This window comes from Sphaerodactylus townsendi, linkage group LG06 (assembly GCF_021028975.2).
Source record: "Sphaerodactylus townsendi isolate TG3544 linkage group LG06, MPM_Stown_v2.3, whole genome shotgun sequence".
NCBI lineage: Eukaryota > Metazoa > Chordata > Lepidosauria > Squamata > Sphaerodactylidae > Sphaerodactylus > Sphaerodactylus townsendi.
Window position 1 is genome coordinate 90,700,191 of NC_059430.1, and position 15,444 is coordinate 90,715,634.

General features: G+C 45.0%; 1 protein-coding gene across 2 annotated transcripts in view; it reads left to right on the forward strand.

The window, feature by feature from the left end:
- Positions 1–2,022: 2,022 nt before the first annotated feature.
- The window catches only part of FAM107B (family with sequence similarity 107 member B), a 59,552-nt gene continuing 46,130 nt past the window's right edge, over positions 2,023–15,444 (forward strand). The window contains exon 1 of one of the 2 annotated variants that reach the window (XM_048499929.1): positions 2,023–2,369. The gene's annotated coding sequence lies outside the window, so the exon portion shown is untranslated. Of the gene's footprint in view, positions 2,370–2,513; positions 2,638–15,444 lie in introns of those variants that run through there. The other variant, XM_048499930.1, reaches the window with a different exon arrangement.

Below are 15,444 nucleotides of genomic sequence, written 5' to 3' on the forward strand. Positions count from 1 at the left end.
CAGTCAAGTCTGGCTGCGACTTTGGACTCCAGCTTATCACTGGAGGACTAAGTCACAAGGACAGGACAGACTGTTTTTTTTTCATCTCAGACAGGTGCGGCAGCTGGCTCCATACCTCCCTAAACTCAATCTTGCCACAGTAATCCATGCAATGGTCACTTCAGGAATGGACTACTGTAACTCATTCTGTGCTGGCCTACCTTTGTTCTTGATCTGGAAATTGAAGCTTGTCCAGAATGCAGCTGCAAGGCTACTTACTGGGGCAGCCAGTCATGATCATATAACACCCGTTCTTAGAGAACTACACTGGCTGCTGGTTGAGTTCCGGATCATTTTCAAAGTATTGGTATTGACGTTTAAGGCCTTAAACCAGTGATGGCAAACCTTTTCGAGACCGAGTGCCCAAATTGCAACCCACAACCCACTTATTTTATCACAAAGTACCAACATGGCAATTTAACCTGAATACTGAGGTTCTAGTTTAGAAAAAACAGTTTGCTCCGAGGCACGCCTTACTTGGGAATAAGCTTGGTGAAGTAACCGTGTAACGCTTCCAACAGGGGAATCACGACCCTAGGAGGGATTACTCAGAAGCAAGGCCAGCCTAGATGTGTGTATGTGGGTGGGGAGTTATTTTCTGCTCCCCCCACATGACGAACTCTGTGTGCAAATGCCCACATAGAGGGCTCTGAGTGCCACCTCTGGCACACGTGCCATAGGTTCACCACCACTGCCTTAAACAGTAGTGGACCCACATATCTTTGGGACTGCATCTTCCCATATTGCCCTACAAGGCCCCTCCATTCATCAGAGGGGGACCTTCTGGTGATCCCCAGCCTGAGAGATATCCAGCTGGCTTTGACTAGATCCAGGGCTTTTACGGCCTGGTGATGTCAGAGTCCTGTGGGAGTTGTGGCAATTCTGCAGGGCCTGTAAGAAGTGGCTATTCCACCAGGCCTTTTCCAACTAGCCAACTGGATTGATTGACTGTAGCAGAACATCATTCGGTCTCCGGGGGGCGGGGGAGGTAGGAAAGGTGGAAAAGATGGGAAGGATTACTCTATGCCATCAATTTCATTATCAATCCAGCATTATTTTAGAAATTTGTTAATTGGTTTTAAATTTTAAATTAGGATTTATATTTTAAAGTTTATTGAATGTGTTCAATTATGTTGTAACCTGCCCAGGGCCCTTCAGGGATAGGGCGTGATATAAATCCAATACATAAATAAACTTATAGAGTGTAGGAATCACTGTGCTGCCACAGGGTGCCTCCACAGTCCTCCTCCACAGGGCACTGTGTTGCCTTTGGATTCCATGAATCCATAGGAGGTGTTTTCCTTCAGCTGGAGGAAAACTCATGAGATGCCATTCACAGCCAGAGGGCATGGCGATGGCCACAGATGTTTTCAAAGAGGAATTAGATTCATGGACATCTCTGTGTGGCTACCAGTTGTGATGACTAAGAGAAACCTCTGCATTCATGGGCAGCTAACCTCTGAAGACCAGCGCATGAGCGGGGAAGCCTTCGCTTCTAGGCCCTGTAATTGGTTTGGCCACTGTATGAGAATGGATGTTGAATGGACCACTGCCTTGTCTGATCCAGCAGAGCACCTCTGATGTTCTGAGGAGACCTGCACCCCATGTACTCCAGGCCCCCAAGAGCTGATGCTACAGTAAACGTCGATGGCTGAAATCCTGAGGCGCCTTCCATCATGTTCCATGGGAGCCAGCCAGGTCTGCTACTGAGCAGACCCGTTTTAGGGTTGGGCTCTTTGTCTCGGATGTGCCCCACGGAAGTCAGCGGAGTTTACATCCTGAGCCCAGTCCAGAACAAGAAAGGCCCATTCCAGGAGGGCTTCCTCTGCACGCTCACCTGCGAAGAAAGGCCAGGGGGGCAGCCAGGATGCACTTCCCTCCTTGCACCCGCGCCACCGCGCCTCGGATCGCCCCCTCCCCCTCCCGCTCCCCCTCCCCTTCGGATCGCCCCCTCCTTTTCTTCCCCTCTTACCGCAACAACAAAGACCGGTCGGCGGGGCCGCCGCTGTGGCCGGTCCCCTCGGTTGCGGGCGGTGCCACAGCTGCCGAGCGCCTCGCCGGCTCCGCCCCGCAGGCCGGGACAACCAGGCAGGGGCTGCGCGCGCGCGATCGGGCTGGGGTTGCCCGGGGAAGGAGGCTGGCTGGTGGTGCTCAGGAGTGAGTCGCTGGCCGGCCGGCCGGGAGACGCGCGTCTGCGGCCAAGCTGCCCGTTTCTCTCTCTCGCTACTGCCGAGCCGGGTTGTAGAAAGACAGGCTGGAGGTGTAATTTTTCGGCCGGCTGGGGAGGAAGCGTTTGCGTTCCCTGCGGGGCTGAGCGGTGCAAAGGCGAGGTGAGAGCGCCCTTCCTTCCTTCCCTCCTTCCTTGTTTCGCGGGCCTCCTTTGACTTGGGTGAACACAAAGGCCCGAGGGGGGCGGGGGGCAGAACAACGTGCTTTTGCTGCGTATGTAGTGGCGGGGGGGGGGGAGCGGGAGGAGGCGCGGCTGGAGAAGCCTCTCCAGATGTTATCGCGGCGCCTGCTTTCTTTGTACCCCCGCCCCAAGCGGCCGTCTGCGGGTCCGTCTGGCAAAGTTCTCCCGTTGCAAGGTTGAGCACGCCGGTGAGAAGACAGCTCTCGCGGGGTGGGGTGGAGGAGCAAGGTCCCGGCCGGGCCGTTGTGCAAAAAGGGGGAAAAGGACGGGGTGACTGTTTGGGAAATCCCACCCCCCATATGAATCCGTGCGAAGAGGCAAGAAAAGGAAAGTAAACCACGGTCCTCTTTCGCAGCGAGGATACAAAGGGCTGAAGATGAGACACACACCCCCTCTTTGGGGGTAGGGATGCGTGTGCGCTTGGAGGGCAGATCTATCAGGGCCGTCGTCAGCCATCGACATCTTTCCACTGTTTAGATTGCGCTAATCCTGCTCGAGCCTGAACGTATTTACATGGAAGTAAAGGGGACTCCCTCCTTAGAAAGTGCGCTTAGGAACGCTGCCTTAGACAGAATAGGAAGGGGGAGTGTTACCCATCCTCTCTACTTCTGGTCTCCGCCTCCTTAATATTTGCCAGTTTAAAAGCCCTCCGGGATTCCGTCTCTGCTATTTTCCGGTCATTCTTTCTAAAATCCTTTTTTTTCCTGTTGGAAAGTTTGAAGCGGTGCCTGGTCACTTTCACCCGCCCGACGGACTGGGCAAGAAGAGCCACTCCTGCTGGGAAAGCTGGAAGGGTCTTGCAAGGGAGCTTTGTGGCTGGTGAAGGGGAGGGGGCTGCCTTAGCGCTGCATCACGATTCTGGAGGTGGCTTTTGTCCTTACATGGGCAGCGTTTGGCAAAGCCATTGAAAGAAGCCGGGCTTTGTACTGCAGGGTCTTTACCCCCCAGCGCTCGGGTGGGAAAACCAGCCATCACTTTCTTTGCCTGTTCCAGGAATTTCTTTCCCTGCTTGTTGAGTTGGTTGCATTTCCCTCTTAGCCCCGATAGCTTGATTGATTGGTTTATTTTGAACAGGGTTCAGTGGACTGGAGCCCAGGTCCAGCTAGCTAAGCAAGGGTGGTGCTTAATCAGATCTTCCTCTGCTTGATTTGGAGCTTGCCTGTTTCTGCAGGCATCTATGCAAGCAAAGCATTTTCATGACATTGTTCTATATGCTATGTCATTAATCTGCAGCCGATACATGTGTTGCACATATGGCATCCCGTTCCATGGCTGGGCTTTGTTGCAAAGGAATCCTGTCGGCGCAAAAGGTTTAGCCAGATTGACTGGAGGCACATGTGTGTGTGAATGTTTGGAGCAAACTTTTTTCAATGAAACTTCAGTGAGGTCTTGCTCGATTAAATATCAGCGGGATCAAAGGGAAGTGTTTTAGTGAGCTCACGGGCGTTGCTACCCGTTGGGTTTTTCTTTGTCACTAGCTAGCTACAAGGTATACTCAATTGTACTATAAAAATAGACATTAATTTCAGCCACTTAACATGTAGAGTAATTCCGCCTACGACTGTTCCTTACCATTCCTTCAATGCGAAAAGTATATCTTTCAAGGAAATTAGCATTCTGGAAGTTCTCTTGGCAACTGTCTGGATCACAGTCATTTGACTCTTAACAGTACTGACTGATGTTGTATGAAAACAGGATTTCCCCTGTTTGGTCAGACTGTCTGTTAAATCCCAGCTTTGTTTCCCTGCTGTAGCTTGTTACTCTCAAGCAGGACATGAAAATTGTCTCCTCTTGTTTTGAGTCCACCATTTGGTGTCCTGCTTCTGACTATGGCAGTTCCATTTAATTACTATTGCGAGACCTATTCTTCATGAATGTTTCTAATCCATTTTAAAGGGCACATTAAACTCGTGGTTGTATACCCAATATTGTGGCAGTGAATTCCATTAAGTTATTTGTCTGTTTGCCAAAATTTCTCTTGTTGTGAGATAGTTTGAGAAGCAAAAGGCTTTTCTCCATACACCACTTAAAAATTAGAAACCTCTGTGATGGCAGCACCCTTTTTGCCTGTTGTTGTGGTTGTTTTGTTGTTGTTTTAAGCAACAAAGTTTTCTAAAATCCTCACGTAATTAAGAAACCACTGTCAAAAAACCCCCAAGAAGCTGTTTGCAACTCTGCTGCCCAATATTGTTATCCCTCCTCAATCCTTCCCTGCCAAAGATATGTTAATAACATTTTAGGAATACTTTGACTATGGTCTGTCTCTGGAGAACTAATGGACTCTTAGGAAGTGTCCAGGGATCCTTCCTACGATGGGGTGATTTTCTGCCTTTTATACGAGGAAGTTCCTCCAGCCTGAGTTGATGTTCTCCAACCTAACAAGCTTGTCTAGAAGAAGGCATCAGACTTTTCTTAATGGAGTTGTCTGGTATGGGCAACTGTTTGGTTTGCAGTCCTTGCCAATTGTGGAAGAACTTGGAGATGCTTGTTAAGAACACAGGTGGGCAAATGTTGGGCTTGAGTGCATGAAGATGCTGGTATGTCAGCAAACAAAAGGGCGGGGAATGAGAGGATTTTTGACAAATTGGGAGCCAGTGAGCCCCATGTGGGGCTGCAGCTCCTTGGGGGCGTCCTTTGAATCCAGATGACAGCTGTGCAGGTGCCAGACATTACCCTTCTACTGTGCTGCTGAGGCTGTCCTCGACTATTTGGACAAAAACCAGCCCTGCAGAAATAGTCCGGTGTGTCACTGCTTGGTGTATCTGCTGGGGGTTGTCTGTTGCCGTGATGTGCTCACAGTCGTAGCAGTTTCCCCTGTCTCTGGGAGTTGTCAAAAAGAACATTATATGAATCAGGCCAAGCAGACCTTAGTGGAGGAAACTGCTGTACATAAAGGAAGTCTTGCACTTAGCACATTTTGGTGTCACTGTTGGGGAACTTCTAGAGTATGTGTGGGGGAAGTGAGCTGAAAGTCCTAGGGTGTCTGAATGCTCACCCTTTCTTGTGGTAAAGTATTTTGTTGCTTTCTGGTTTGATCCCTTTTTTTTAAAAAAGAGCTAATTCTAAGGTGCTAGTCTCTGGCAGTTGTTAATTTTGGGCTACTGTGCATTTTGCAGCCTCAAAAATCTCAAAGTAGACAAAGTTCTTCACAGACCCTCAGGTTTGGCAAAATTAATGGTAACAGCAGCAACTTGCTTTTGAACAGTGCAACTGCTCTAAGAATTTGGGCATCCTTTTTGGGTGAGATCCTAGCTGTGTCTTCAGAGAGGATCACATCATAAACATATTTCAGTTGACTCAGGTAAAGGTGTGATCCTTCAACAATGTTTTTATTTTTAGTATCGTGCATATAAGGTGTCCAGCACTTGGCAGGGAAGTCAAAGAGCAGTATTGTCTTACAGACCTGGGTACTGTGCAGCTCCAAGGGCTAGAGGGAAGTGGAGGATATTGAAAGGCCAGGGCTCAGGAGAAGGCCTTGGAACTGGGCCTTCAGCCTCAACGTAAAAGTGAGGAAACAGCAAGGTGAGGGAAGCAGGCCCTCATACCAATCACAGGTTATAGTTTTGTGTGTAATGTGCTGATATTCTACCTTTGTCCAGTAAGCTCAGAGCTTATTCTCATTTTACTCTCAACAACCCTGTGAGCTGCTGACTGGCCTGATGCAGTCAAGGAAACTTCAGGGATGTGTTGGGCGTTTGAACTCAAGTCTTCCCATTCCTGATCCAACCCTCTTTTGCTTCATGCTGCTTTCATTCTTCTGTCCTTCTGTGATTGTGGAGGACAGAATCCTACGTCTTTATAATAGGTTGTATTGATTTTTAATTTTTAAACATTTAAAGAAGCTGCTACTGAGTTCTTGGGGAAGGAGGCTGCATTCAAACACACTCAGCTTCTCTTGCTCTTATCTTGCAGTGATACTTTCCCTCAGAAGAGGGGAGTTAGAAATTATCCTGAATTCAAGTTCAATAGAGTTTTATTGGGTGATTTTCAAAGCTCTATGTCAGTATTTTTCTCTAGCATTTCCTACTATAAATTGATTTACTTCATTTATACTTTGCCTTTCTCCCCAATGGGAACCCAAAGCACTTTATATCATTTCCCCCTCCTCCATTTTATCATGTGAGGTATGTTAGTCTTAGAGCAGGGGTGGTCAACCTGTGGTGCTCCAGATGTTCATGGGCTACAATTTCCATCAGCCCCTGCCAGGATGGCCAATTGGTCATGCTGGCAGGGGCTGATGGAAATTGTAGTCCATGAACATCTGGAGAACCATAGGTTGACCACCCCTGTATTGGAGTATATGACTGGCCCAAGGTCAGCCAGAAATCTTCCAAGGCAGAGTGGGGATTAAGACCTAGGTTTTCATTCAGTACTTTAAATCATAAGGCCAAAAGCTACATTGCTTGGGAAAAAAACATATTTGAGGAGCAGTTTGCTTGCCTCTTTTCTCCCCTAAAAACTGATTGCCTCCACTGGATCTCATATGCATCTTTCTTGATAAGAAGTTTGTTTAGTTTGTTGCAATTTTAACATGTGTCTTATGTTCATGGAATTCTCAAGCATGGCAGAGCCTGTGGGTCTTATCTAAAATGGATATGTGTGAATCATACATTCTCCTGCAAGTGATACTGTCTATGATTCATAACCAATAGCTTGAGAATTCTATAGATCTATGATAAAGTGTGGAATTGTGATGAAAGAATCAGACTTGAAACAGAGAGACGCAGATTCAAATCCTCATTCGATCACAGAACTCCTGAGTTAATTTTTAGACTTGTTATCAGCCTAACCTTCCTCATAGACCACAGGACAACTTTGTGTGTCATTCTGAGATCCTTGGGAGAAGGATGCAATAAAAATATAATGTAAGGGGGAAGTGGGACCTGTTGTGAGTGGAAGTCTGATGTTTCCTCATCCCAACTTAGCACTCCCTTGGGCTCATAGAAGGCAATAGATGTGAAATTGACTGTGTCAGCTAGCAACAAGCCTGTAGTTTAGTCCATTTTACTGTAAAGGAAAACTTAACTTTTCTTATAAGCACAGGTTGCCAACTGCCTGGAGAAAAGCAGGCCTGTCTTTTTAACAGAGTCTTAATAGGGTATCTACCAGATGATATTTACCTCCATAGAAAGGTTTAACTTCCCATTTCCACAAATTAACCCTCTGTTAAAGGGGCAAGGCATTATTTTTCTCCATGTTGTTTGCAATCCTAGTATGAGAGTGAGCGTGAAGATGATTTTTATTTCTTGGGCATTGAAAAGTTAATCTAAAGTTCTAAAAATCCCCTAGATTCAACTAGGACATGGGGAAGTTTGCTGTTTGTCCTAGAAGCTATCCAGTAGGTCCTGCTTGTAATTTGAATATATAAAGTTTCCTTATCTTGTCTGTATTATGCATCCCCATCGTCAATGGCTCTGCAAGGTCTAAAGAAGGAAGATTCTTTCCCTGTGTTGCTAACTGAGATTACTTTCCCACTCCCCTCTTAACAGGAGGTTTGGGGGATTGAATTTGGGACTCTTCAATCAAAATTGGTGCTCTGCCATTGAGCTCAGTGCCTCCGTAAGTCACACAAAACATACGTTCACTTATTACAGCAGCACTAATCATTTGGGGCATAGGTTTTGCAAATGAGAGCCACCGAAACTTGTAAAGATGATTTTATTCCCAAACCAGGTAAGGAAGCACAAAACGAGCCTGTGTAGAACAGGCAGTGGTACCTTCAGCTCCCTGAGGAGTAGCTGGTTGGCCAGAGCCTGTGGAGCTTCTTGCTTCAATAGACCATCTTGAGTGAGAAGCACTTCATTGTATCTACCTTTGCTAGAAGGAAACAGCTTCAGGTTAGTAGAAGTGTCAACCACTTTTGTGTGCAGGATAAAAGTAAAGCGAGTTCTGAACAGAAGCTTTTATACTCTCAGGCACCAGAAAATAGAATGGCCTCAGACGTAGTCTAGAGGATAAATCTTTTAAACATACAAATAAGTGTGTATATTTTCACATTGTCTCCTCATTGATTTTTTAAAAGTTTGTCATTGACAATTCTGCAGAAAGTTCTGGAGAATCTTGCTTTTGCATGATGTTCTGGATTGGGTCTGTGGGGTAGGAATAGATCTTAGAGGAACAATTTTTTATACCTGGCTTTTTTTGTCTCAACATTCTGTCACATCCTCACCTGACCGGGGGGGGGGGGGGACTCCAGAGCACAGGTGTCAAACTCATGGCCCTCCAGATGTTATGGACTACAGTTCCCATCATCCAGGAGATGATGTTTGACTCCTATGATGCAAGTTTGGCACCTGTGTTCTCAAGATGCCTAGGGCATAAAGTGGCTCACTAATGGCCAGAGGCAGAGATCATATTTAGAACCAACTTGAACAGTGTTCCCAAGTCTATTCCTTTTTATTTTTTCCCTCCAAGCACGCAGTGAGGGAGCGACTCTTTGTTGCTAGGAGGGAAGGGGCTGTTGTTCCATGATAAAGCATCTGGTTGGACTTCAGAAGGTCCCAGGTTCAATCCTGGGCATCTCCTATTAAAAGGATCAGGCAGTAGGGGATGTGAAAGGCTTGTTGTACCTGAGACCCTAGAGAGCTGCTGCCAGCGTTGGGCAGACAGTACTGATCTTGATGGACCAAGGGTCTCTGATTCAGTGTAAGGCAGCTTCATGTGTATTCATGTGGAAGCTGAAGTGGTGCTCTTGAGTAGTGTTGCAGTGAAGGTAAAATCTGCCTTCTACCCCTTACGTGGCTGCTCCCACCTACACCCTGCTCACCATGACGGTGTGCATTCCTTTACTGACGTACATTAAAACCAGGTAGTGTTGGCTGGATGCATTTATTCTGGTAAACAGTCGGGTTCCTGTTGAGTGAGACTGCTATAATTGCATGAGGTTCACATGATAAAAGGTTCTCAATACAAAAAAAATCTACTTAGAAAACTAGGTGCTGGGGTGAAAGCGCTGTAGCCTAGCCTTCTGACATTCTTATTTCCAATGTATGTTTTTCTTGAGGGAGGATTCAGTTATATGAACACCCACTTACAGGCTGATGTAGTGAAGCTCTGGCATGTTTGTTTTCCTTGCTGAACATTAAAAACATGGCATCCCCAGCTTCACCATGATGGGGTCCATCACCTTACCATGCTTCACGTGCAGACTGTCCCTCGGGCATATGTTCTTCTCTGTCTTTGAGGGAAAGTTACTCTGCATATGTGGAAAAGAATTAACTGTCCACATGGATTATATGTGTTTGTCTGACAGCAATGTAATATAACAAAGGGATTTACAGTGTGTTCTTCAACTCTTGACAGTTGCTCAGTCCAGATTTTCCTGACAGTTCTGAAAGAAACAAAATGCAGTAGACAGAAATGCTGACAAGCTCTCTCCAGGTGTTGAGGTATGAGGTGAATCTCTTCCCACAGTGCTCTTACAACTGGGAAAAAATCTGCCTTGTGACCCTGCATAGGAGCGGCCAGGAAACTCTGAGCACTCTTTGCTAAGCTTGGATTGCTTAATCAAGCCGAGTTCGGTGATAGGCTGAGCAGTATCTGTGCAATCAGGAAGCTTGCATACAAATGCCAGTCACTTTGCATACTCCTGTGGTTTTCCTGGTGCCCTTTATACCTCCTTCTCGCTCGGTGTTGCTCTTCTGGTGAGCTTTGCAAAAGTGATGCAGCTTCATGAAACTTGATGCAGTTCCAGACTGATCTCTGGTATGCAGGTAAACTTGGCAGAAATCTCCTGGGACAGAAGCATATTGTTTCTTTGCTAAGAAAGCATAATCTGTGGTGGGAAAGCATGTGGAAATGTAGCTATAAAAGGTGAAGGGGTGGAGCGAGGAGGAACTGCACCTGGGGCACATGTGTGCCCTGTGCTCCTGCTATGCCCCCGTCTACCCCCGCCCCTCCACGCCCTCACCATACCCCCACAGGGGTGCACGCCCAGTGCATCGTGCACCCCCCCCCCTTGGTGCTACGCCACTGAAAAGATGGGTACTGTAGAGTAAGAAGTGAGGGCCAGGCTTCCAAGAGGCAGGGGTGGGTTGCGTTGCATTTTTTCCTCCCCTGTTCCCACTTGCCTGCATGCTTGAGAACCTTTTGTCTGATTTTTCTGTGCTTCTAAAACTTCTGACTTCTTCACTTCAATTTTATTTGGTCATGTTCTGTGGTCATGTTCAGAAGGAATAGGGGTGCGTTTGACATAAGCAGTCAAATTAAGCCAACTTATCTCAGACCTCTTTACCTCTTCCTTCAGAGATGTTGGTTGCTGGGCATGCAGATAGGCCAGAGCAGAGTGTGAGAACTGATGAAATGTAATTGGTGTTGTCAAGAAGGCACTGCTTTCTTCCCTTAACACTCAGGGAAATAGTATTGTTTGGAGAACTTTTCCATAGGGAAGAGTTTACAAAGTGTGTAAGTAGGATCTGCTGCTAGCCTTCCTTCCTTAACTGGCAGTGATTCTCTTGCCAGTGCAAGATAAGAACATGGGAGAAAGCGCTGGACAGAATACACTACTATTGTATAAGGTATTAAATCTCCCTCTGACTCTTGTAAGTTGCTCTTCCTCTCCCACAGGCACTTTTTGAATACTTGCAGGCCAAGTTCTTTTAAGTGACTCAGTGGTCTGTTCCACATAGCAAAAAAAAAAAAGACACCTGTGGAATGTCTTAAAAAGAGGCAACTGCCTCTTTTCACTCCACTCTCCCAAAATAGATGTCTGGGGACTGTCATAAAAAGAGGTGGCTTGTGGTGTGCTTTCCAGACAGCAAAGCTGTCATAGAGGAAAAGAGGCTGTTTCCCACCAGGCCGTTTTGGTCTCTGGTCACCTTCACCCTCAGTTTGCGCCCGACATTTTGTGTGCAACTGAAGGGATTCTCCCTGCCTCCATTTGCTGAAGGTTTCCCCTGGATATTTGCTCTGCATGCTCCACTCCTGTGTACCTGTTCAGCCCCAAAAGTACATAGTTGTACTCAGCTGGTCCTGCTGATTCCAGCTATATACAGTTTTCAATGAGCTATCTGTAGCGATGCAGACACAAATACGAGAATCTTAGCTGCTCAGGAGACCCGTCTACCTCCCATTGAGAAGCATTGGGTTGATCTGCCCTCTGTGGACTGACTTAATTTTTTCTAAATCCGCAGTGGGCAGGTCAACCCAGTGTTCCTCAGTGGGAGGTATATGGGTCTTCTGAGCTGATAAGATCCTTGTATTTGTGTCTGCAGCACTACAGATAGCTCATTGAAAATTTTAAAATATAGGAAAACTGTATATTCCTGGAATTGGCAGGACCAATTGAGTGCAGCGAAGTACTCCTGGAGCTGAAAATCACCTAGCATTGGAGCCTGCGGAGCAAACGTCCTGGGGCAGCCTTCAGCAAATGGTGGCAGGGAGAATTCCTTCAGCTGTGCACAAAATGTTGGGTACAAGCTGAGGATGAAACTGACCAGAGAGCAAAACAGTCACATGGGAAAAATAAGACACCTTCTGAGCTGGAGACGTCTTGCAGGCGACTTAGGTGGAAAAGGTGCACTTTGAAGCGTTCTCCAAAAAAGATGCCTTGAGCTAAAATAAGGCATCCTGAGGACGTCTTGGGAAGAAAGCTGTGTGGAGTGCCTTCCCAGAATGCATTTTTTAGCATTCCCAGGATGTCTTATTTGGGGTGTGCATAATGTGCCGGTGTCTCCTAGGGTTACAAGCTGTACTACCTAATTGCACTTGATGGGCTATCTCCTTTGTTAACTAAGATACTTGTATGCCACTTTTCTCCCCAAAGCAGCTTACTTTTCTGTTCTCCCCCTTTCCACTTTATTCTTATAATAACCCTATGAGACAGATTAGGCTGAGAGGGGCCTGAGGTCACCCAGAGTGCTTCCATGGCAGAGTGATGATTTGGACCTGGATCTTTTTGTGCATCATGAGTCTAGGAAACCAGGTGACAAGCTCTTCAGTTCATGGACAATGTAACTCACAGTGGTAAATGGGGGCGGTGGAACTAAGTTGAGGAAAATGTTTTCAAGTTTGATCGATCTAAAATTTAAAAAAAATGGTGGCATTTGCAATGTGAAACAGCCCAGAAAAAGACTTCTTTTGGCCGGGTAGTGCATACATTCACAGTTTGGCTTGTAAAAAAAAAAATCAGTGCCACCTTAAGCAGAGTTGCTGCCATTCTAATTCTAAAAGGGTGAAATTCTTCTTTGGATGCACTGTAATTTTCATAGATACACCAAAGTGCAGTTTTTTTGTTAACTGTGTGTACTGCATTATGCATTTTGGGTTGTTAAAGCAGTAAAAATGTTGAGGTTTGGCAAGAAATTGCATATATTTTAGTTGATTTAAAAAATTTCATATTTTCAGAAAAAGACATTTTTTCTTGTATTTCCTGAAACTGTTCTTACATGAAATATCCATAGATGTCAGTAATGTAGGTTTTATCTGCTCTTTTAGCTATGGCCCAAAGGCAGAGATAAGCCAATTTATATGGTATATAAGCTTTTGTGTGTGGGGCGGGGGAGATTAAAATAGTGGGACAGTTCTGCTTGCAGGAGGTTTCTTTCAAAGCAAAAAAAAAAAGCTTTGAGTGGAGTTTGGAAAAACCTGAACTATTTATATTAGTGGAATGAATATGATGTTCCTACAACGAGTAATAGATTGGTATGCAAATCTGTTGTGATGTAAATGGAGAATTCCTGGCTTGTGATGTAAAATTTTCTGTCCTGGCTCAGGAAGATTGGGATTCAGAAAGGAATAGCATAGCAAGTTCCACCCAAACACTTAATGATTGGTTCCCCACCCTAGGGAAACTTTCCCTTCTCACTTAGAAACAGTGAGAAACAGACTTCTCTCTGTGATACACCTCTGAAGATGCCAGCCACAGATGCAGGCGAAACGTTAGGAACAAAACCCACCAGACCACGGCCACACAGCCTGGAAAACCCACCAGAACCAATTCAGAAAGGAATTAATCTAGCCCTTCTGTGAAATATTGGCCTTTTCAAAAGCAGTTTCAAAAATATCCTTCACTCACCTCCTTCAAATGTTTTTTGGCTTTTTTGTTAATCTGTAGCTTCGTTGCTTCATTAATGTGTCCAAAAACAAACAAACAAAAACAAAAGGAGGAAATGAGGCGAAGGGAAAACCTTTTAATTTTTTTTATCTTTCCACAAAACATTACAAAAGTTAAAAAAATAGAAAAGAAAAAAGTGTTATATAGATCTGCAACAATACTGATCAATAAATTGAAGGAAAACTTAGCCACAAATAATATTGGTAAGCAAATTTATATAAACTTAAACACAAGCATACAAATCCAGTCTAATAAGATAAAAGCTTCTTCTCTATTTCTTTTTTTGACAAAAAAGTTTTTATAATCCTTCAGTTAAAAATCATGCTGCAGATACAGTAAAAATAAAAAAGTTTACCAAAAGCCAAAAAATAAAATAAAGAAAAAATGAGACACCCAGAGAAAGTGAAAGCGGGAAACTGCAAGAAGGTGGGTGAGAGGACGAGAGGCAGCTTCTCACAACTGAACAACTGGCGCACACTTACTGATCCTAGATTTTATCAAAACTAGTGGATCAAAAAAGAACCCAGATTAGTCCACCTGTCAAATTAAAGGTCCCCAGAGCTTCCTCGGGAGGCTAGAATTAGGCCCTGCCTGCTCATCGCCAGCAATTGCCCCTTTCACTAATGTGTGGCAGAGTGCTCATAGAAGCTCAATCGATTTGAAGCACCATCTTTTTCGGAAGGCAAGGGGGAAACTTGAGCAATGATACAGGGACTTGGGAAACTGGCCAGCGTTTTGGTGGGAAACTAAAAACATTTCAAGTTTCACCACACTAAAGGGAAGCCAATTTGGAAACGTTTCAGAAAAAAAGATTGTTGTCAAAGGGGTTTCAGAAATGATGAATTAAAAGGAAAATGAAACATTTCCAAAACTAAAGGGGGAAAAAACAGTGCGGAACTCCATGAAGGAAACACTTTATTTCCCGCCTGAAAACACTGTAAATGGTTTGTGCAGAAAAGATCATTGTCTGCCAGAAATCTTCTGATAATTTGCGTTCTAACATGTGCTGTGATCTGTACTGGCGCATGCAGTTGCTCTGTTCATACACGGAAGTTTTAAAACCCTCTGTTTCTCAAAAAATGGCCTTCTACAGTTTCACTCTGTGAGATTGCAGCACAAATGGAATTCTGGCACTTCTTTACAAATAAATTCTTCATGGATGAGTGGGAAGGAGGGATTCTACCCATTAGGTGAAAAAAGGAATTAAGCGGGGGCAACTTTTCATCTTTTAACAACTGAAAATAATCAAGATGACTGCTGAATTAATTAGATACTGTATTAAAATGTACCAAGATACTGTACCAATATAATTTTGATGTTCAGGTGTAGGTATTGAAAACAAAAATAATGTTACTTTGCTGTTTAATCTTAATATTTTGGTGTCATTAAGCAAGGTAAAAATGATTGGATCAGTGCTTTGCATATGATTAAGGCATTTCATCATTGTGTTATAAAATCTCCCTAAGCTCTATATGTAAGTTCTCAAACTTTAAGCCAATAAACGGACTCTGCAGAGTTGATTAGAAGTGTTTATTGAGAAGCGTCAGAGCACCAAAGCAAAGAATTGGCAAAAGTCAATTCTGGTGTACCAGGCTTTCACCACCCCCTTCATCCCCGGCAAGTCTCCCCTCCCAAATTCCCAAGAAATTGTGAAAAACGGTTCCTGGAGCAGAGGTGCCCCAAGGATAGTCAGAGAAAGCCACCTGGCTTCCTAACCCCATGAGATAATGGATATGACTTCCTTTCTCATGGGATATGGGTGTTGGAGAAAGCCTAGTTATCTGTAAAGCGTGTGAAGCCATAAAGTAAAGATCAAGGAAAGAATGCCCCAGATGGCACTGGTAACATATAGCAGGCTGGTTACATATATCTTTTAGCAGCATTTGATTTGTAGCATTAAGCAGTTACAGTGAGGTAGGAATGCATCTCAATCGCCTAGATA